A 25,154-nucleotide genomic window follows, 5' to 3' on the forward strand; every position below is an offset into this window, starting at 1 on the left:
CAAAGCTTCTGCAAGGCAAAAGACACCGTCAATAATACAAAAAGGCCACCAACAGATTGGGAAAGTATCTTTACCTGTCCTAAATCAGATAGGGGACTAATATCAAATATATATAAAGAACTAAAGAAAGTGGACTCTAGAAAATCATATAACCCCATTAAAAAATGGGGCTCAGAGCTAAACAAAGAATTCTCACCTGAAGAATACTAAATGGCTGAGAAGCACCTGAAAAAATATTCAACATCCGTAATCATCAGGGAAATGAAAATCAAAACAACCCTGAGATTCCACCTCACACCAGTCAGAATGGCTAAGATCAAAAATTCAGGTGACAGCAGATGCTGGCGAGGATGTAGAGAAAGAGGAACACTCCTCCATTGTTGGTGGGATTGCAGGCTTGTACAACCACTCTGGAAATCAGTCTGGTGGTTCCTCAGAAAATTGGACATAGTACTACCGGAGGATCCAGCAATACCTCTCCTGGGCATAGATCAGAAGATGTTCCAACTGGTAAGAAGGACACATGCTCCATTATGTTCATAGCAGCCTTATTTATAATAGCCAGAAGCTGGAAAGAAACCAGATGCCCCTCAACAGAGAAATGGATACAGAAAATGTGGTACATTTACACAATGGAATACTACTCAACTATTAAAAAGAATGAATTTATGAAATTCCTAGGCAAATGGATGGACCTGGAGGGCATTATCCTGAGTGAAGTAACCCTATCACAAAAGAACTCGCACAATATGTACTCACTGATAAGTGGATATTAGCCCAGAAACTTAGAATGCCCATGATATAAGATACAGTTTGCTAAACACATGAAACTCAAGAAGAACGAAGAACAAAATGTGGTCACTTTGCCCCTTCTTAGAATTGGGAACAAAACACCCATGGAAGGAGTTTCAGAGACACAGTTTGGAGCTAAGACAAAAGGATGGACCATCTAGAGACTGCCATATCTGGGGACCCATCCAATAATTGCCTCCAAACGCTGACACCATTGCATATACTAGCAAGATTTTGCTGAAAGGACCCAGATATAGCTGTGTCTTGTGAGACTATGCCAGGGCCTAGCAAACACAGAAGTGGATGCTCACAGTCAGCTATTGGATGGATAACAGGGCCCCCAATGGAGGAGCTGGAGAAAGTAACCAAGGAGCTAAAGGGATCTGCAACCCTATAGGTGGAACAACGGTATGAACTACCCAGTATCCCCCAGAGTTAGTTTCTCTAGCTGCATGTGCATCAGAAGATGGCCTAGTTGGCCATCAGTGGAAAGAGAGGCCCATTGGTCATGCAAACTTTATCTGCCTCAGTACAGGGGAAAGCCAGTGTGACGAAGTATGAGTGGGTGGGTAGGGGAGTGGGTGGGGGAGCAGGTAGGGCACTTTTGGGATAGCATTTGAAATGTAAATGAAATAAATACCTAATTAAAAAACAAAATTAAAAAAAATAGAAAAATAAAGAATCTCAAAATGAGGAAAACCTGGAGATGAAAAACTAAAGAAAGAGAATAGGAAAAGCAAATTCAAGTATCACCAACAGAACACAGGAGCTGGAAAGAGAGAATCACAGGTGTAGATGATACAATAGAAGAAACTGATATATCAGTCAAAAAATGTGAAATCTAAAAAGTCCTTAGCTTAAAATTTCTAGAGAATTCTGGATAACATGAAAAGACTTAAACTAGAAATAATAGGAATAGAAGAAGAAGAAGAAGAAGAAGAAGAAGAAGAAGAAGAAGAAGAAGAAGAAGAAGAAGAAGAAGAAGAAGAAGAAGAATCGCAGATCCAAGGTCCAGAATATATCCTGAACAAAATAAACTTCGATAATTAAACTTTCTAAACCTAAAGAAAAAGATGCCTATTACCATACAAGAAGCTTATAAAATACCAATTAGAGTGGACCAGAAAAGAAAATTCTCCCAGCATATAACAATAAAAACACAAAATCTACAGAACAAAGAGAGAATATTAAAAGTGGCAGGTGAAAAAGGCCAAGTAACATATAAAAGCATACTACCTATAAGAATTACAACCAATTCCTCAAAAGAGATTCTAAAACCTAGAAAGGCCTGAAGTGATATCATGCAACCTCAAAAAAAAAAAAAACCCACAAGTTTCAATCTAGACTTCTATACTCAGCAGAACACTCAACATAGACAGAGAAAACAAAATGTTTCAAGAAAAATCCAAATTCAAACTTCTGTTCACAAACCCAGACCTATAGAAAATACAGAAGGATAACACCAGCCCAAGGAGTATATTTACATCCAAAAAAATACATGGAGTAATTATATATCAGCAAGAACCATGAAAGTGCGTGTGCATGCACACACACGCACACACACACACATGACTAACAGAAGATAACAGGAAATAATAACAACCACTGGACATTAATATCTTCAAAAAACAATGGACTTAATCCCCCCAATAAAAAGGCACAAGTTCAAAGAATGGATGCCAAAACAGGATCCATCATTTGACTTCATTCAAGAAAGACACTACAGCAATAAAGATGGACATTGTCCCAGATTAAGGGGCTGCAAACGTTTTCCAAGTAAAGAGACCCAAGAAGCAATCTAGGAAAACAATTCCAATATCTAATATGATAGACTTTCAACCAAAATTAATCAAAAGAGACAGGAAATGGCATTTTATACTTATCAAAGGAAAAATCTACCAAAATAATATCTTAATTCTGAACATCTGTGTGCCAAACACAAGGGTGTCCACACTTGTAAAAGAACCGTTGCTACCAGGCTCTCAAAGAAGAACTACTACCAAAACTCTTCAAAGTATTCCACAAAATAGAAACAAAGGGAATACTGCCAACGTTATCCAATGAGGCCACAGTCACCCTGATATCTAAACCACACAAAGATTCAACATAGAGCACTTTAGACCAAGTGTTCTTGAAAATTGATGCACAAATACTCAATACTTGAAAACCTAACACATCAAAGGATACAGGAATCCACTCATCCACCATATAAACATACAGAATGAAAAAACAAAACAAAGCAAAACAAAAAATACATGATCATCTCATTAGATGCTAAGAAAGCCTTCCATAAAATCCAACACCCTTTCATGTTAAAAGTATGAGTGTTTGACATAGGGAGTATGAGACACATTGCCAGAAGCCAAGGGAGTAGATTCTGGTTTGACAGATACAAAAGGGCATCCCTCTAGCCTGGTGGTTTTCTGATTTTTATGGTCAAAAATGGGACCATCTCTCCTACATGGATGATTAAAGTCCTATGACTTCTAGGAATAAACTTGAACTCCTAGTTCTTCTACGTTCACCTTCTGAGTGCTAAGTATAGTCTTATAGCACCAGATCTGGTTCCTGTCATCTTTCTAGTCAAACACTAACATTTTATACAGTAGCAGGTTTTGTGTGGCTAGAGAGATGGCTTAGCAGTTCAGCACACTTGATGCTTCTATAGAGTAACTGGGTTTGTTCCTCCACATCCACATGGTGTCTCACAGCCATCTAGAACTACTTACAGGGGACTTGAGGCATGCATGTGGTGCATAGACATACATGTAGGTGAAAAACTTAGACAGATAAATCTAAAATTAAAAACTGGTTTGTACTGCTAAGACTGAATGTCTTGTTGAGTCAGCCAGCGCCTAGAATTACTATGACAGACACTGTTAAGTCATGTATTTATACTCATGAAATGTCACCTATGGGCTAAGCAAATTGAATCAAGAATATATGGACAAATAGACAAGATCTAGCAGAAAAACAACAGTTTTTATGACAATATTAAACACCCCAGACCACTGAGGGATGCAGTTCCCATCCTGAATCATCTAAAGAAGGACCTCAGGTACTGGGTTCTTGATAATGTGTATTATCGCCTCGGTTGATATGAGCTCCTGACTCTATCCCTGAGCTATATAGCACAACATCCCCCACTGCTGGATCTATTTAATTTTATGTGGTTAATGTGCTTTGTCTACAAATAATGTCAGGTGTCTGTGTATCTTGCTCTTAATCCCTTGACAAGGCTTTCATGGAACCAGGAGCTTGATGGTTCACCTAGACCTAGGATTGTTAGCCAGAGGGCTCCCATGGGTCTTCTTTTCCCTATGCTGGAGTTACAGGCTCATGCATCTATGACTGACCTCCTTTCTTTTCTTTTCTTTTCTTTTCTTTTCTTTTCTTTTCTTTTCTTTTCTTTTCTTTTCTTTTCTTTTTTCTTTTCCCTTCCTTTCCTTTCTTTTCATTTTTTCTTTTCTTTTCCTTTCTCTTCTCTTCTCTTCTCTTCTCTTCTCTTCTCTTCTCTTCTCTTCTTTTCTATTCTCTTCTTTCCCCTCCCCTCCCCTCCCCTCCCCTCCCCTCCCCTCCCCTCCCCTCCCCTCCCCTCCCCTCCCCTCCTCTCCTCTCCGCTCCTCTCCTCTTTCCTCCTCCTCCTCTCCTCTTCCTCTTCCTCCTCCTCCTCCTCCTCCTCCTCCTCCTCATCCTCCTCCTTTTTCTCTCTCTCTCTCTCTCCCTCCCTCTCAGGAAGGGTTTCTATATAGACCTGGCTATTATAGAATTCAGTAGACCAGACGGGCCTCAGTAAAAGATCCACCTGGATTAAAGTTGTGTGCATTACAACTGGTTGTTATCATGTAGAAGAATGCGAATCGATCCATACTTATCTCCTTGTACTAAGGTCAAATCTAAGTGGATCAAGGAACTTCACATAAAACCAGAGACACTGAAACTTATAGAGGAGAAAGTGGGGAAAAGCCTTGAAGATATGGGCACAGGGGAAAAATTCCTGAACAGAACAGCAATGGCTTGTGCTGTAAGATCGAGAATTGACAAATGGGACCTAATGAAACTCCAAAGTTTCTGCAAGGCAAAAGACACTGTCTATAAGACAAAAAGACCACCAACAGACTGGGAAAGGATCTTTACCTATCCTAAATCAGATAGGGGACTAATATCCAACATATATAAAGAACTCAAGAAGGTGGACCTCAGAAAATCAAATAACCCCCTTAAAAAATGGGGCTCAGAACTGAACAAAGAATTCTCACCTGAGGAATACCGAATGGCAGAGAAGCACCTGAAAAAATGTTCAACATCCTTAATCATCAGGGAAATGCAAATCAAAACAACCCTGAGATTCCACCTCACACCAGTGAGAATGGCTAAGATAAAAAATTCAGGTGACAGCAGATGCTGGCGAGGATGTGGAGAAAGAGGAACACTCCTCCATTGTTGGTGGGATTGCAGGCTTGTACAACCACTCTGGAAATCAGTCTGGCGGTTCCTCAGAAAATTGGACATAGTACTACCGGAGGATCCAGCAATACCTCTCCTGGGCATATATCCAGAAGAAGCCCCAACTGGTAAGAAGGACACATGCTCCACTATGTTCATAGCAGCCTTATTTATAATAGCCAGAAACTGGAAAGAACCCAGATGCCCCTCAACAGAGGAATGGATACAGAAAATGTGGTACATCTACACAATGGAGTACTACTCAGCTATTAAAAAGAATGAATTTATGAAATTCCTAGCCAAATGGATGGACCTGGAGAGCATCATCCTGAGTGAGGTAACACAATCACAAAGGAACTCACACAATATGTACTCACTGATAAGTGGATACTAGCCCAAAACCTAGGATACCCACGATATAAGATACAATTTCCTAAACACATGAAACTCAAGAAAAATGAAGACTGAAGTGTGGACACTATGCCCCTCCTTAGAAGTGGGAACAAAACACCCATGGAAGGAGTTACAGAAACAAAGTTTGGAGCTGAGATGAAAGGATGGACCATGTTGAGACTGCCATATCCAGGGATCCACCCCATAATCAGCATCCAAACGCTGACACCATTGCATATACTAGCAAGATTTTATCGAAAGGACCCAGATGTAGCTGTCTCTTGTGAGACTATCCTGGGGCCTAGCAAACACAGAAGTGGATGCTCACAGTCAGCTAATGGATGGATCACAGGGCTCCCAATGGAGGAGCTAGAGAAAGTATCCAAGGAGCTAAAGGGATCTTCAACCCTATAGGTGGAAAAACATTATGAACTAACCAGTACCCCTGAGCTCTTGACTCTAGCTGCATATGTATCAAAAGATGGCCTAGTCGGCCATCACTGGAAAGAGAGGCCCATTGGACACGCAGACTTTGTGTGCCCCGGTACAGGGGAACGCCAGGGCCAAAGGGGGGGAGTGGGTGGGTAGGGGAGTGGGGGTGGGTGGGTAAGGGGGACTTTTGGTATAGCATTGGAAATGTAAATGAGCTAAATACCTAATAAAAAATGGAAAAAAAAAAAAAAAAAAAAAAAAAGTTGTGTGCATTACACCAGGATAGCTTCCTTGTTTATTTTAGTGGTTGGAATTGGTCTTACATGTTGTGGGGAAGACCAGTATAACTGATTTGTATTTGTTTACCTAAATTGTTATTGTACTGTGAATTTCTGATACATCCTGGCCTCCTGATTGTTAGGATTACAAGTATAAACACCACACCTGGTTTTATTTTTTCTCTGGAGATTGGACACAAATATTTTAATTTATATAGTATAAGTTCACATGTGCCAGTGTGGCGGTCAAGAAAACTTGTAGGAGTTGGTACTCCTACCATGTAGGATTGGGAATTGAACTGACATGTCAGTAACTTTACCTACAGGCCAAAACTCTGTTGCACAAACCTATAGCTTTTTGCATGCAAGCATTTCTACCCACTGATCTATATCCACAGTCTGCCTCTTTAATATCCCCCTGCCCCCACCCCCACCCCACCCTGGAACTTGCTGTGTAACAGGCAAGACTCAACTTAGAGAGATCCATGATTTGCCTCAGCTTTCCAGTGCTGGGGCTAAAGACCTGCCCCTCCAAGCTTGGCATCCCCAGTTCTTTCACCTTGTCCTTGTTGTATTGTTGCATATACATCATTTTCTGTAGTGTGATATGTGGTTATTATCAGAAAGAAAACTTGAATTGTTAGTGGATAGGATCTCAAGTAAAATTATAGTATTTAGCAGATTATAGAAAATAAAGTTGGTATAGCATGTTGATTTGCTTTTTAAAAAATTCTGATGTTATCTAAAAAACAAAAACTTTCAAATCATTTTTTCCCTGTCTATAAGCAATACAGGTACAAAAGATAGAGCAGAGACTGAGGGGATGAACAACCAATAAGGAGAACAACTTGAGACCCATCCCATGGACAAGCACCAATGCCTGATACTACTAATGATGCTCTATTATGCTTACAGACAAGAGCCTAGCATGGCTGTCTTCTGGGAGAATCTACACAGCATCTGACTCAACAGATGTAGGCACAAATAGCCAAATATTAGATGGAGCCTCCAGATCCTTTGTTTTTTATTTTTTAAATTGGTTATTTATTTATTTATTTATTTAAATTTCAATTGTTATCCATCTTCCTGGTTTCCCCTCCACAAACCTCCTCTCCTTTCCCCCTCCCTGCTGCTTCTAAGAGAGTGCTCTCCCACCCACCCACCCAACCACATCTGTCTCACCCTCACTGCTCTAGAATTCTACTATACTGGGGCATCAGGCCTTTACCACACCAAGGAACTTCCCTCCCATTGATGCCAGATAAGGCCCCTTCAGCTCCTTCAGTACTTTCCTAACTCCTCCATTGGGGTCCATGTGCTCAGCCCAATGTTTGGCTGCAGGCATCCACATCTGTATTGGTCAAGTTTCAGCAGAGCCTCCCAGGATATAGCTATATCAGGCTCCTATTAGCAAGCCAGGAGAGAGTTTTGGGATTCTTTTTTTTTTAATTGGATATTTTCTTTACTTATATTTCAAATGTTATCCCCTTTCCTGACTTTACCCCAGAAACCCGCTATATCATCCCCCTCCCCCTGATTCTGTGAAATTGTTCCCCAAACCACACACCCACTCCCAACTTTCCACCTTCACATTCCCCTATACTGGCACATCAGGCATCCACAGGACTATGGGCCTCTTCTCCCATTGATGCCCAACAAGGCCATCCACTGCTTCATAGGTGGCTGGAACCATGTGTTCCTCCATGGGTAGCTCTTGGTTGGTATTTTAGTCTTTGGGAGCTCTGGGGGCTCTGGTTGGTTGATATTATTGTTCTTCCTATTGTGTTATAAACCCCTTCAGCTTCTTTAGTCCTCTAACTCCTCCATTGGAGTCCCCATGCTCAATACAATGGTTGGCTGCAGGCATCCCATCTGTATTTGTCAGGTCCTGGCAAAGCCTTTCAGGAGACAGCTATATCATGCTCCTGTCTGCATGTACTTCTTGGCATCCACAATAGTGTCTGGGTTTGGTGACTGTATATTGGATGGATCTGCAGGTTGGCAGTGTCTGTCTGACCTTTCCAAATAACTCAAGAAGTTAGAGTCTGGAGAATCAAATAACCCTATTAAAAATTGGGTAAAGAGCTAAGCAACAAATTTTCAAGTGAGAAATAGCTTATGGCTGGGAAGCACCTAAGGAAATGTTCCACAAGCTTATTTATCAGGGAAATGCAAATCAAAGCAACCCCGAGATTGCACCTCACACCAGTCAGAATGGCTAAATTCAAAAACTCAGGTGACAACAGATGCTGGCAAGAATGTGGATAAAGGGGAACACCCCTCAATTGTTGGTGGGATTTCAACCTGATACAATCACTCTGGAAATCAGTCTGGCTGTTCCTCAGAAAAATGGATATAGTACTACTTAAAGACACAGCTATACCACTCCTGGGCATATACCCAAAAGATGTTTCAACATATAACAAGGACACATGCTCCACTATGTTCATAGTAGCCTCATTTATAATATCCAGAATATGGAAAGAACCCAGATGTCCTACAGCTGAGGAATGGATACAGAAAATGTGGTACATTTACACAATGGAGTACTACTCAGCTATTAAAAACAATGACGTCACGAAATTCTGAGGCAAATGGATGGAACTAGAATATATCATACTGAGTCTGTAACCCAATCACAAAAGAACACACATGGTATGCACTCTCTGGTAAGTAGATATTAGCCCAAAAGCTCAGAATACCCAAGATACAATTCACAGACCACATGAAGGTCAAGAAGGAAGGCCAAAGTGGAAGGGGACACAAAATACTCATATGAGCAAATATGGAGACCAAGTGTGTAACAGAGACTTAAGGAAAGAGTTTGTGGATTCTTATGGAAAAAAAAAAGACTGAAGTATTTCAGTCAGTGTTCAATGGGGATAAGAACTCCTCAAGCAGACAAACAGTTTCAACTAACTTGGGCAATTGGGGCTCTCAAAATCTGAACCCCCGAACAAAAAATATATACAAGGTGGACGTAGGCCTCCTTGCACATATGTAGCAGGAAGGGAGATTGATCTTCATGGGTGTCTCAAACAACCTGACCAGCAGCTACCCTAAAAGTTGTTGCCAGTACTTGGGATATGTTCTTCTATCTGGGCTGTCTTGTCTGGCTTAGTGAGAGAGTAAGCGCCTAGCAGAGACTTGAAGAGCCAGTGTATGGGGAAACCCACTCATAGGAGAAGAGGAGGAAAAGATGGGGCAAGGATTTTGGAAAATACTTTAAAAACTTTTTACAAAGAAAGAAATATGTAAAAGGAATTGAAGAGAAATTCCAAATTAACTATCATACAAGAAGTCAAATTATTTTCCACAATGATGCGAGCTGGAAAGGATAGTGATTTAATAAGTAGTGCTTAGAAGATCAGCCACCAATATGCTGAAAATAAAATTCATCTTATGACATGAAAATATTAATTAAAAGGATGAAACAAACATCAATGCTAAATCTATAATACTATTATTATATAACATAGATGAATATTTTGGGGATTTAAAACTTGGCAGGACTTCACTGAATATGCCATTGCTTAACAATAACCCTGCCTTAAGTAAATCTCTTTGACCATAATACTGCTACTGTGACAATTCTGGATATGATTATAAAGGAAAAGAACAGCAAGAAAAGTTGATAAATTTAACTATTAAGATTAACATTTTGGGCATCAGGGGACAGTATTTCCAGAGTAGAAAGTCAACAACACATATATTGGGAGAAATACATAGAAATCATATGGGGAAGATTTCAAAAATATGATCTGGTTAAAAATAGACAGATAATACATAGGATTTGAAAGTATATTTTGCCAAAGGAGACATACAAAATGAGAAGCATCTGAGTCTGTATTGGTAAAGCCCTGGCAGAGCCTCTCAGTAAACATTTTTATCAGGCGCCTGTCAGAAAGTACTTTTTGGCATCAGCAATAGTGACTAGTTGGTGGCTGCATATGGGATAGATCACTAGGTGGGGAAGTCTCTTGATGGCCTTTCCTTCAGTCTTTATTCCACTCTTTGTCCCTGTATTTCCTTTAGACAGGAACAATTCTGGGTTAAAATTTTGAGAAGGGTGTATGACCCCATCCCTCAACTGGGGGTTTTGTCTAAACTCAGAATATTGTTTCTACAGGTTCTCTATCCACTTTGTTGGGTATTTCAAATAACATCATCCCTGCTGGGTCCTGGAAAACTCTTGCTTCCCTGGCATCTGGGACTTTCTGGTGGCTGCACCCAGTTCCCCATCCCCCATTGCTACACACCTTTGTTTGATTTCCCGGCCCTCTGTACAACTCCCCTGTCTCCTTCCATACTTGATACTGCCCCCTTTTTCCTCTTCCCCTCCTGTCTTCCTCCCAATTCTCTCCTACCCTCTAACTCCCATGATTATTTTGTTTCCCCTTTTAAGAAAGACTGAAGCATCCACACTTTGGTCTTCCTTCTTCTTGGGTTTCATATGATCTGTAAGTTGTATCATAGGCATGCTGAGTTTTTTTTCCCTAATATCCACTTATCAGTGAGTAAATACCATGTGTGTTCTTTTGTGTTACCTGACTCAGGATGATGTTTTCTAGTTCCATCTATTTGCCTAAGAATTCCATGAAGTCCCTGGGACTAGCAAACACAGAAGTGGATGATCACAGTCAGCTATTGGATGGGTCACACGTCCCCCAATGGAGGAGCTAGAGAAAGTACCCAAGGAGCTAAAGGGAACTGCAACCCTATAGATGGAACAACAATATGAACTAACCTGTACCTCGGAGCTCTTGTCTCTAGCTACATATGTATCAAAAGATGGCCTAGTCGGCCATCACTGCAAAGAGAGGTCCATTGGACTTGCAAACTTTATATGCCCCAGTACAGGGGAACACCAGGGCCAAAAGGGGGGAGTGGGTAGGTAGGGGATTGTGGGGGTGGGTATGGGGTACTTTTGGGATAGCATTGGAAATGTAAACGAGGAAAATACCTAATTAAAAAAAAAAAAGAATTCCATGAAGTCATTGATTCTCACACCTGAGTAGTACTCCATTGTGTATATATGAATACATGCAGTTTAATAGTTAATACCAAATTGATGATACAATATCACTTACAAACCCTAGTTCTTACTTGATCTTTCTTGAAGCCCGAATAAACAACTTCTAAAATTTTAGATAATACTATTAATCCACCAAATTTGTATTTGCCAATCTGAAAGAATAAGTCACTGTTAACGTGTGGTATGTATGAAATTCAGCTTACTGCCTCTTTCTTATGGACTGCCAAATTGGAGTGTTACAAAAACACCACAATGATATCCCACATGTTTCCTTAGGGAGAAATGATTTATACTGCCAATCTGCCAGTATTAACTTTGGAAGTACTCATAAATTTAAATCATGCAGATGTTTTAAATTTAGTGGGTGAGTAAGGCAAATTGCTGCTAGCTAAAGTTGTAAATACTCATTGGTAGATTTTATTTTAAAAATGTATGCTTTGTCTGGGAATTTGGTTCGGTGTGTAAGACCACTTACTACTCTTGCAGAGAGCATGTCTTCCATTTTCAGCAGCCACATAGCTACTGAAATCTATCTGTAGCTCCAATTCCAGAGAATCCCAATCATTTATTTGGCCTTAGTATACACTGAGCTCACATTATGCACTTTAACATCTGCCTTCATTGGGGCACCAATTCCCTCCTATTGATGTCAGATAAGGCCATCCTCTGCTACATATATATCTGGAGTCCTGGTTCCCTCTATGTATATATGCTTTGGTTGGTGATTTAGTCCCTGGGAGCTTTTGGAGGTCCAGGTAGTTGATATTATTCTTCCTATGGGGTTGCAATCCCTTTCAGCTCCTTCAGGACTTCTCCTAGCTCTTCCATTGGTGTGCCTGGGCTCAGTCCAATGCTGTAAGTATGTGCATATATATTGATTTGTTCAACAAATGGTAGTGGCTCAAGTGGCAGTTAGTATGTAGAAGAATGCGAATTGATCCATTCTTATCACCTTGTAAAAAGCTCAAGTCTAAGTGGATCAAAGAACACCACATAAAACCAGATACACTGAAACTTATAGAAGAGAAAGTGGGGAAAGCCTAGAAGATATGGGTACAGGGAAATAATTCCTGAAGAGAACAGCAATGGTTTTTGCTGTAAAATCAAGAATCAACAAATGGGATCTCATAAAATAGCAAAGATTCTGTAAGGCAAAGGACAATGTCAGTAAGACAAAATGGCACCCAACAGATTTGGAAAAGATCTTTAACAATTTTAAATCCAATAAGAGGCTAATATCAAATATATGCAAAGAACTCAAGAAGTTGTACTCCAGAAAACCAAATGACCCTGTTAAAAAATGGGGTATAGAGCTAACCAAAGAATTTTCAACTGAAGGATAATGGATGGCTGAGGAACACCTAAATAAATGTTCAACATCCTTAATCTTCAGGGAAATGGAAATCAAAACAACCTTGAGATTCCACCTCATACATGTCAAAATGACTAAGATGAAAAACGCAGGTGACATCAGAGGCTGGCAAGGATGTGGAGAAAGAGGAACACTCCTCCATTGCTGGTGGGATTGCAAGCTTGTACAACCACTCTGGAAATCAATTTGGCAGTTTCTCAGAAAATTGGACATAATTCTACTTGAAGATCCAGCAATACCCCTTCTGGGCATATACCCAAAAGAAGTTCCAACTTATAATAAAGACATGTGCTCCACTATGTTCATAGCAGCCTTATTTTTAATATCAAGTAGCTGGAAAGGAACCAGATGTCCCTCAACAGAGGAATGGATACAGAAAAGTATGGTACATTTACAACGGAGTACTACTCAGCTATTAAAAACAATTACTTATCAAATTACTTATCAAATTCTTAGGCAAATGAATGGATCTGGAGGATATCATCCTAAGTGAGGCAACCCAATCACAAAAGAACACACATGATATTCACTCACTGATAAGTGGATATTAGCCCAGAAGCTCAGAATACCCAAGATATATTGTGCAAAACACATGAAACTTAAGAAGGAGGAAGACCTAAGTGTGGACACTTCGATCCTTCTTAGAAGGGGGAACAAAATACCCATAGAAGTGGTTACAGAGACAAATTTCAGAGCAGAGATGGAAAGAATGACCTTCTAGAAACTGTCCCACCTGGGGATCCATCCCATAAATAACCAATAAACCCAGACACTATTGAAGATGTCAACAAGGGCTTGCTGACAGGAGCCTGATAGAGCTTTCTCCTGAGAGGGTCTGCCAGTTTCTGACTAATACAGAAATGGATGCTCACAGTCCTCCATTAGATGGAACTCAGGGTCCCCAAGGAAGGAGCTAGAGAAATTACCCAAGGAACTGAAGGGGTTTGCAACCCCCTAGAAGGAACAACAATATGTACTAACCAGTTCCCCCAGAGCTCCCTGGGACTAAACCATCAATCAAAGAAAACACAGGGAGGGACTTGTGGCTCTAGCTGCATATGTAGCAGAGGACAGCCTAGTTGGTCATCAATGGGAGGAGCGGCGCTTGGTCCTTTGAAGATTCTATGCCCTGGTATACTGGAATGCCTGGGCCAGGAAGCAGGAGTGAGTGTGTTGGGAAGTTAGGGGATTTTCGGAGGGGAAACTAGGAAAGGGGATAACATTTGAAATGTAAATAAAGAAATTATCTAATAAAAAATGAAAAAAAAAGAGAGAGAAAAAAACGTTCAAACATCCAAATACTTCCTACTAAACTTTGAGTTTTCTTTCTTTTTCTCCTTTTCCATTGAGTACATTTCAATTTACCAAGCTAATTTTGGGAAAGGGGTCTACTATGGCATGGACTTGACCTACGAGAAATCACACGGTTAAAGAAAACTGACCCCTCCACACACATACACACCCTCTCTTGCATACCAGAAAGCATCCCAGAAAGAAAAACAATCTGTAGGGCATAGAAAGAAACACTCAGTTCAGGCCAACATAATTGGTGCTTGGTCAAACTTCTAGAGATGTTGACAGCAGTCCGAATATTATAAACATTGGTGAACATAGTACAATTTAATAGGGGCTATGGGGTAGAGAAGTTTTCTTCTGTAGTACAATCCCAGATAATGAAGGAGGAAACTAATTTCAAAGAACTTTTAACAATTAAGATGCATTCTATCAAAAGGATGGACCATCTAGAGACTGCCATATCCAGGGATCTATCCCATAATTAGCCTCCAAACGATGACACCATGGCATACACTAGCAAACGTTTGCTGAAAGGACCCTGATATAGCTGTCTCTTGTGAGACTAGGCCAGGGCCTAGCAAACACATAAGTGGATGCTCATAGTCAGCTATTGGATGGATCACAGGGCCCCCAATTGAGGAGCTAGAGAAAGTAACCAAGGAGCTAAAGAGATCTGCAACCCTGTAAGTGCAACAACCTTATGAACTACTAGTACCCGGAGCTCTTGACTCTAGCTGCATATGTATCAAAAGATGGTCTAGTAAGCCATCACTGGAAAGAGAGGCCCATTGGACACGCAAACTTTATATGCCCCAGTACTGGGGAACGCCAGGGCCAAAAAGTGGGAATGGGTGGGTAGGAGAGTGGGGGGGAGGGTATGGGGGACTTTTGGGATAGCAGTGGAAATGTAATTGAGGAAAATACATAATAAAATATATATAAAAAAGAAAAGAAAAGAAAGTGAGATGGGAGAAAAGAAAAAGTAAAAAAAAAAAAGTTGCATTCTATAACATAAGGGCCTGTGATCAACAAGCCCCTTCCGCTCCACTCCAGCCCGAGGGTACCTTGCCAGCGGACTCACCCGACACCCGCACGGGCCCACACAGGATTCCCCACGGGATCCTAAGACCTCTGGTGAGTGGAACACAGCACCTGCCCCAATCCAATTGCGCGGAACCTGAGACAGCAGGAAATAGGGAAGCAGACTACCCGGGCCTGACCTGGGGCACAAGCCCCTTCCACTCCACTCGAGCCTGAGGGTACCTTGCCAGCAGACTGGCCCGAAACCTGCACGGGCCCACACAGGATTCCCCAGAGGATCCTAAGTCCTCTGATAAGTGGAACACAGCTTCTGCCCCAATCCAATCACACGGAACCTGAGACCTCGGGAAATAGGGAAGCAGACTACCCGGGCCTGACCTGGGGCACAAGCCCCTTCTGTTACACTTGAGCCCCAGAGTACCTTGCCAGCGGAGTCGCCTGACACCCGCAAGGGCCCATACAGGATTCCACACGGGATCCTAAGACCACTAGTGAGTGGAACACAACTTCTGCCAGGAGTCTGGTTCGAACACCAGATATCTGGGTACCCTGCCTGCAAGAAGAGAGCTTGCCTGCAGAGAATACTCTGCCCACTGAAACTAAAGAGAGAGCTACCCTCCCAGGTCTGCTTATAGAGGCTAACAGAGTCACCTGAAGAACAAGCTCTTAACAGTGTCAACTATAACAGCTAGCTTCAGAGATTACCAGATGGCGAAAGGCAAACATAAGAATCCTACTAACAGAAATCAAGACCACTCACCATCATCAGAACGCAGCACTCCCACCCCACCTAGTCCTGGGCAACCCAACACAACCGAAAATCTAGACCCAGATTTAAAAACATTTCTCATGATGATGATAGACAACATCAAGAAGGACTTTCATAAGTCACTTAAAGAATTACAGGAGAACACTGCTAAAAAGTTACAGGCCCTTAAAGAAAAGCAGCAAAACACAACCAACCAGGTAGAAGTCTTTAAAGAAAAACAGGAAAACACATCCAAACAGGTGATGGAAATGAACAAAACCATAGTAGAACTAAAAGGGGAAGTAGACACAATAAAGAAAACCCAAAGCGAGGCAACACTGGAGATAGAAACCCTAGGAAAGAGATCTGGAACCATAGATGCGAGCATCAGCAACAGAATACAAGAAATGGAAGAGAGAATCTCAGGTGCAGAAGATTCCATAGAGAACATCGACACAACAGTCAAAGAAAATACAAAATGCAAAAGGATCCTAACTCAAACATCCAGGAAATCCAGGACACAATGAGAAGACCAAACCTACGGATAATAGGAATTGATGAGAATGAAGATTTTCAACTTAAAGGGCCAGCTAATATCTTCAACAAAATAATAGAAGAAAACTTCCCAAACATAAAAAAAGAGATGCCCATGATCATACAAGAAACCTACAGAACACCAAATAGACTGGACCAGAAAAGAAATTCCTCCCGACACATAATAATCAGAACAACAAATGCAGTAAATAAAGATAGAATATCAAAAGCAGTAAGGGAGAAAAGTCAAGTAACATATAAAGGAAGGCCTATCAGAATTACACCAGACTTTTCACCAGAGACTATGAAAGCCAGAAGAGCCTGGCCACATGTTATACAGACACTAAGAGAACACAAATGCCAGCCCAGGCTACTATACCCGGCCAAACTCTCAATTACCATAGATGGAGAAACCAAAGTATTCCACGACAAAACCAAATTCACACAATATCTTTCCACGAATCCAGCCCTTCAAAGGATAATAACAGAAAAGAAGCAACACAGGGACGGAAATCACGCCCTAGAACAAGCAAGAAAGTAATCCCTCAACAAACCAAATAGAAGACAGCCACAAGAACAGAATGCCAACCCTAACAACAAAAATAAAAAGAAGCAACAATTACTTTTCCTTAATATCTCTTAATATCAATGGACTCAATTCCCCAATAAAAAGACATAGACTAACAGACTGGCTACACAAACAGGACCCAACATTCTGCTGCTTACAGGAAACCCATCTCAGGAAAAAAGACAGACACTACCTCAGAGTGAAAGGCTGGAAAACAATTTTCCAAGCAAATGGTCTGAAGAAACAAGCTGGAGTAGCCATTCTAATATCGGATAAAATCAACTTCCAACCCAAAGTTATCAAAAAAGACAAGGAGGGACACTTCATACTCATCAAAGGTAAAATCCTCCAAGAGGAACTCTCAATTCTGAATATCTACTCTCCAAATGCAAGGGCAGCCACATTCATTAAAGACACTTTAGTAAAGCTCAAAGCACACGTTGCACCTCACACAATAATAGTGGGAGACTTCAACACACCACTTTCATCAATGGACAGATCGTGGAAACAGAAACTAAACAGGGACACAGTGAAACTAACAGAAGTTATGAAACAAATGGACCTGACATATATCTACAGAATATTTTATTCTAAAACAAAAGTATATACCTTCTTCTCAGCACCTCACGGGACCTTCTCCAAAATTGACCATATAATTGGTCACAATACAGGCCTCAACAGATACAAAAATATTGAAATTGTCCCATGTATCCTATCAGACCACCATGGCCTAAGACTGATCTTCAATAACAACATAAATAACAGAAAGCCAACATTCACGTGGAAACTGAACAACACTCTTCTCAATGATATCTTGGTCAAGGAAGGAATAAAGAAAGAAATTAAAGACTTTTTAGAGTTTAATGAAAATGAAGCCACAACGTACCCAAACCTATGGGACACAATGAAAGCATTTCTAAGAGGGAAACTCATAGCTCTGAGTGCCTCCAAGAAGAAACGGGAGACAGCACATACTAGCAGCTTGACAACACATCTAAAAGCTCTAGAAAAAAAAGGAAGCAAATTCACCTAAGAGGAGTAGACGGCAGGAAATAATCAAACTCAGGGGTGAAATCAACCAAGTGGAAACAAGAAGAACTATTCAAAGAATTAACCAAATGAGGAGTTGGTTCTTTGAGAAAATCAACAAGATAGATAAACCCTTAGCTAGACTCACTAGAGGGCACAGGGACAAAATCCTAATTAACAAAATCAGAAATGAAAGGGGAGACATAACAACAGATCCTGAAGAAATCCAAAACACCATCAGATCCTTCTACAAAAGGCTATACTCAACAAAACTGGAAAACCTGGATGAAATGGACAAATTTCTGGACAGATACCAGGTACTAAAGTTGAATCAGGATCAAGTTGACCATCTAAACAGTCCCATATCCCCTAAAAAATAGGAGCAGTTATTAATAGTCTCCCAGCTAAAAAAAGCCCAGGACCAGACGGGTTTAGTGCAGAGTTCTATCAGACCTTCAAAGAAGATCTAATTCCAGTTCTGCACAAACTATTTCACAAAATAGAAGTAGAAGGTACTCTACCCAACTCATTTTATGAAGCCACTATTACTCTGATACCTAAACCACAGAAAGATCCAACAAAGATAGAGAACTTCAGACCAATTTCTCTTATGAATATCGATGCAAAAATCCTCAATAAAATTCTCGCTAACCAAATCAAAGAACACATTAAGCAATCATCCATCCTGACCAAGTAGGTTTTATTCCAGGGATGCAAGGATGGTTTAATATACGAAAATCCATCAATGTAATCCATTATATAAACAAACTCAAAGACAAAAACCACATGATCATCTCGTTAGATGCTGAGAAAGCATTTGACAAAATCCAACACCCATTCATGATCAAAGTCTTGGAAAGATCAGGAATTCAAGGCCCATACCTAAACATGATAAAAGCAATCTACAGCAAACCAGTAGCAAACATCAAAGTAAATGGAGAGAAGCTGGAAGCAATCCCACTAAAATCAGGGACTAGACAAGGCTGCAAACTTTCTCCCTATCTTTTCAACATAGTACCTGAAGTATTAGCCAGAGCAATTCGACAATAAAAGGAGATCAAGGGGATACAAATTGGAAAAGAGGAAGTCAAAATATCACTTTTTGCAGATGATATGATAGTATATATAAGTGACCCTAAAAATTCCACCAGAGAACTCCTAAACATGATAAACAGCTTCGGTGAAGTAGCTGGATATAAAATTAACTCAAACAAGTCAATGGCCTTTCTCTACAAAAAGAATAAACAGGCTGAGAAAGAAATTAGGGAAACAACACCCTTCTCAATAGTCAAAAATAATATAAAATATCTTGGCGTGACTCTAACTAAGGAAGTGAAAGGTCTGTATGATAAAAACTTCAAGTCTCTGAAGAAAGAAATTAAAGAAGATCTCAGAAGATGGAAAGATCTCCCATGCTCATGGATTGGCAGGATCAATATTGTAAAAATGGCTATCTTGCCAAAAGCAATCTACAGATTCAATGCAATCCCCATCAAAATTCCAACTCAATTCTTCAACGAATTAGAAGGAGAAATTTGCAAATTCATATGGAATAACAAAAAACCTAGGATAGCAAAAACTCTTCTCAAGGATAAAAGAACCTCTGGTGGAATCACCATGCCTGACCTAAAGCTTTATTACAGAGCAATTGTGATAAAAACTGCATGGTACTGGTATAGAGACAGACAAGTAGACCAATGGAACAGAATTGAAGACCCAGAAATGAACCCACACACCTATGGTCACTTGATCTTCGACAAGGGAGCTAAAACCATCCAGTGGAAGAAAGACAGCATTTTCAACAATTGGTGTTGGCACAACTGGTTGTTATCATGTAGAAGAATGGGAGTCGATCTATACTTATCTCCTTGTACTAAGGTCAAATCTAAGTGGATCAAGGAACTTCACATAAAACCAGAGACACTGAAACTTATAGAGGAGAAAGTGGGGAAAAGCCTTGAAGATATGGGCACAGGGGAAAAATTCCTGAACAGAACAGCAATGGCTTGTGCTTTAAGATCAAGAATTGACAAATGGGACCTAATGAAACTCCAAAGTTTCTGCAAGGCAAAAGACACCGTCAATAAGACAAAAAGATCACCAACAGATTGGGAAAGGATCTTTACCTATCCTAAATCAGATAGGGGACTAATATCCAACATATATAAAGAACTCAAGAAGGTGAACTTCAGAAAATCAAATAACCCCATTAAAAAATGGGGCTCAGAACTGAACAAAGAATTCTCACCTGAGGAATACCGAATGGCAGAGAAGCACCTGAAAAAATGTTCAACATCCTTAATCATCAGGGAAATGCAAATCAAAACAACCCTGAGATTCCACCTCACACCAGTCAGAATGGCTAAGATCAAAAATTCAGGTGACAGCAGATGCTAGCGTGGATGTGGAGAAAGAGGGACACTCCTCCATTGTTGGTGGGATTGCAGGCTTGTACAACCACTCTGGAAATCAGTCTGGCGGTTCCTCAAAAAATTGAACATAGTACTACCGGAGGATCCAGCAATACCTCTCCTGGGCATATATCCAGAAGATGCCCCAACTGGTATGAAGGACACTTGCTCCACTATGTTCATAGCAGCCTTATTTATAATAGCCAGAAGCTGGAAAGAACCCAGATGCCCCTCAACAGAGGAATGGATACAGAAAATGTGGTACATCTACACAATGGAGTACTACTCAGCTATTAAAAAGAATGAATTTATGAAATTCCTAGCCAAATGGATGGACCTGGAGGGCATCATCCTGAGTGAGGTTACACATTCACAAAGGAACTCACACAATATGTACTCACTGATAAGTAGATATTAGCCCAAAACCTAGGATACCCAAGATATAAGATACAATTTCCTAAACACATGAAACTCAAGAAAAATGAAGAGTGAAGTGTGGACACTATGCCCCTCCTTAGAAGTGGGAACAAAACATCCTTGGAAGGAGTTACAGAGACAAAGTTTGGAGCTGAGATGAAAGGATGGACCATGTAGAGACTGCCATATCCAGGGATCCACCCCATAATCAGCATCCAAACACTGACACCATTGCATACACTAGCAAGATTTTATCGAAAGGACCCAGATGTAGCTGTCTCTTGTGAGACTATGCCGGGGCCTAGCAAACACAGAAGTGGATGCTCACAGTCAGCTAATGGATGGATCACAGGGCTCCCAATGGAGGAGCTAGAGAAAGTACCCAAGGAGCTAAAGGGATCTGCAAACCTATAGGTGGAACAACATTATGAACTAACCAGTACCCCGGAGCTCTTCACTCTAGCTGCATATGTATCAAAAGATGGCCTAGTCGGCCATCACTGGAAAGAGAGGCCCATTGGACACACAAACTTTTTATGCCCCAGAACAGGGGAATGCCAGGGCCAAAAAGGGGGAGTGGGCGGGTAGGGGATTGGGGGTGGGTGGGTATGGGGGACTTTTGGTATAGCATTGGAAATGTAAATGAGCTAAATACCTAATTAAAAAAAATTAAAAAAAAAAGAAAGAAAATGTGGTACATCTTCACAATGGAGTACTACTCAGCTATTAAAAAGAATGAATGTATGAAATTCCTAGCCAAATGGATGGACCTGGAGGGCATCATCCTGAGTGAGGTAACACATTCACAAAGAACTCACACAATATGTACTCACTGATAAGTGGATATTAGCCCAAAACCTAGGATACCCAAGATATAAGATACAATTTCCTAAACACATGAAACTCAAGAAAAATGAAGAGTGAAGTGTGGACACTATGCCCCTCCTTAGAAGTGGGAACAAAACACCCTTGGAAGGAGTTACAGAGACAAAGTTTGGAGCTGAGATGAAAGGATGGACCATGTAGAGACTGCCATATCCAGGGATCCACCCCATAATCAGCATCCAAACACTGACACCATTGCATACACTAGCAAGATTTTATCGAAAGGACCCAGATGTAGCTGTCTTTTTGAGACTATGCTGGGGCCTACCAAACACAGAAGTGGATGCTCACAGTCAGCTAATGGATGGATCACAGGGCTCCCAATGGAGGAGCTAGAGAAAGTACCCAAGGAGCTAAAGGGATCTGCAAACCTATAGGTGGAACAACATTATGAACTAACCAGTACCCCGGAGCTCTTCACTCTAGCTGCATATGTATCAAAAGATGGCCTAGTCGGCCATCACTGGAAAGAGAGGCCCATTGGACACACAAACTTTATATGCCCCAGAACAGGGGAATGCCAGGGCCAAAAAGGGGGAGTGGGCGGGTAGGGGATTGGGGGTGGGTGGGTATGGGGGACTTTTGGTATAGCATTGGAAATGTAAATGAGCTAAATACCTAATTAAAAAAAAATTAAAAAAAAAGAAAGAAAATGTGGTACATCTTCACAATGGAGTACTACTCAGCTATTAAAAAGAATGAATGTATGAAATTCCTAGCCAAATGGATGGACCTGGAGGGCATCATCCTGAGTGAGGTAACACATTCACAAAGAACTCACACAATATGTTCTCACTGATAAGTGGATATTAGCCCAAAACCTAGGATACCCAAGATATAAGATACAATTTCCTAAACACATGAAACTCAAGAAAAATGAAGACTGAAGTGTGGACACTATGCCCCTCCTTAGAAGTGGGAACAAAACACCCATGGAAGGAGTTACAGAGACAAAGTTTGGAGCTGAGACGAAAGTATGGACCATGTAGAGACTGCCATATCCAGGGATCCACCCCATAATCAGCATCCAAACACTGACACCATTGCATACACTAGCAAGATTTTATCGAAAGGACCCAGATGTAGCTGTCTCTTGTGAGACTATGCCGGGGCCTAGCAAACACAGAAGTGGATGCTCACAGTCAGCTAATGGATGGATCACAGGGCTCCCAATGGAGGAGCTAGAGAAAGTACCCAAGGAGCTAAAGGGATCTGCAAACCTATAGGTGGAACAACATTATGAACTAACCAGTACCCCGGAGCTCTTCACTCTAGCTGCATATGTATCAAAAGATGGCCTAGTCGGCCATCACTGGAAAGAGAGGCCCATTGGACACACAAACTTTATATGCCCCAGAACAGGGGAATGCCAGGGCCAAAAAGGGGGAGTGGGCGAGTAGGGGATTGGGGGTGGGTGGGTATGGGGGACTTTTGGTATAGCATTGGAAATGTAAATGAGCTAAATACCTAATTAAAAAAAATTAAAAAAAAAAGAAAGAAAATGTGGTACATCTTCACAATGGAGTACTACTCAGCTATTAAAAAGAATGAATGTATGAAATTCCTAGCCAAATGGATGGACCTGGAGGGCATCATCCTGAGTGAGGTAACACATTCACAAAGAACTCACACAATATGTTCTCACTGATAAGTGGATATTACCCCAAAACCTAGGATACCCAAGATATAAGATACAATTTCCTAAACACATGAAACTCAAGAAAAATGAAGACTGAAGTGTGGACACTATGCCCCTCCTTAGAAGTGGGAACAAAACACCCATGGAAGGAGTTACAGAGACAAAGTTTTGAGCTGAGACGAAAGTATGGACCATGTAGAGACTGCCATATCCAGGGATCCACCCCATAATCAGCATCCAAACACTGACACCATTGCATACACTAGCAAGATTTTATTGAAAGGACCCAGATGTAGCTGTCTCTTGTGAGACTATGCCGGGGCCTAGCAAACACAGAAGTGGATGCTCACAGTCAGCTAATGGATGGATCACAGGGCTCCCAATGGAGGAGCTATAGAAAGTACCCAAGGAGCTAAAGGGATCTGCAACCCAATAGGTGGAACAACATTATGAACTAACCAGTACCCCAGAGCTCTTGACTCTAGCTGCATATGTATCAGAAGATGGCCTAGTCGGCCATCACTGGAAAGAGAGGCCCATTGGACACGCAAACTTTATATGCCCCAGTACAGGGGAACACCAGGGCCAAAAACGGGAAGTGGGTGGGTAGGGGAGTGGGGGTGGGTAGGTATGGGGGATGTTTGGTATAGCATTGGAAATGTAAATGAGCTAAATACCTAATAAAAAAATGGAAAAAAAAAGGGCCTGTGATCTGTTTCAGTCCCTGACTGAAATAGCATAAGTAACAGGAGGCTATAAAGTACATCTAGGTCATTAACAACATTCACTCCCAGCCTTCTCGGTGGAAAATATCTATTTCCTACTGTGTGGAGACAGCCCTGTGTGATTAACATTTTTGGTTTCTGTAGTAATCTGTAGACACAAGATAACACCATTTTCTTCCTCCCTCTTCTTGTTCTCATTCCACGTTATCACTGCACTCTCTCTTTCTCTCTCCCTCTTGCTGTCTTGTATCACATCCATAGAAGTCTACATCTGTGTGATCATCCTGGAATGAGATACCCGTAACCCCTCTAGCTGAAATATAGATACTCCCTTAATATATACATTTAATCCCAATCAATAAAGATAAAGTTAGTTTGTAGAAGAAAGTAGCCATATTTGAAAGTAACATCTAATTTAGGGGAAGACAACATAATGAATCAGAAAATTTTGATAAAATATGTCAGAGAGAGGATATGAATAAGTCTTATAAGAACTGTCAGGAAAGAGAGGCTACTTAAGACAAATCTAGAGTGAGTCTGGTATAGAATCACTTCATCAGTTGAGTGTTATGTGGTGTAGTTTAGTTAAGTTGAGTTGAGTTTGAGCAGTGTAAGGAAATTCATTTCATTTCAGATCAGTTCAGTTGAGTGGACTGCAGTATGATTGAATTCTTCATTCCAAGCAAAGCCAGTTGAAGCAATTAAATAAGAAGTCATAACATTAGAACAAGTAGAATTAGTTTGAGGGTAAACAGAGCAATTCAAAGAGAAGCTGAAAAAAGCCATTTTGAAACTGTAGGTTAAAGAGGTATTTGAGCCAGAAAGTCTGATTCAAACTAGCCAGCCGGAATTCAGAAAGAGCAAAAAAGGGTGAGCTTATTTAGTTGTAAATCTTAGATGCTGAAAACATTATAGACATAGATAAGATTGTGCAGAGGCTAGAAGATTCCAAGAGTATGTCTAGGTTAGCAGATGGAGGCTATAAGCCTATCAGGTGAGAATTATATCAGGTGGATAAAAGTTACTTTTACTACAATTTTCCTAGAAATTTTAATATAAAATGTGTTAGTATGTTAACTCTCTTTGTCATATATTAATGTTTTTAACAACTAT

This window comes from Mus musculus, chromosome X (genome assembly GCF_000001635.26).
Source record: "Mus musculus strain C57BL/6J chromosome X, GRCm38.p6 C57BL/6J".
NCBI classification, from domain to species: Eukaryota; Metazoa; Chordata; class Mammalia; order Rodentia; family Muridae; genus Mus; species Mus musculus.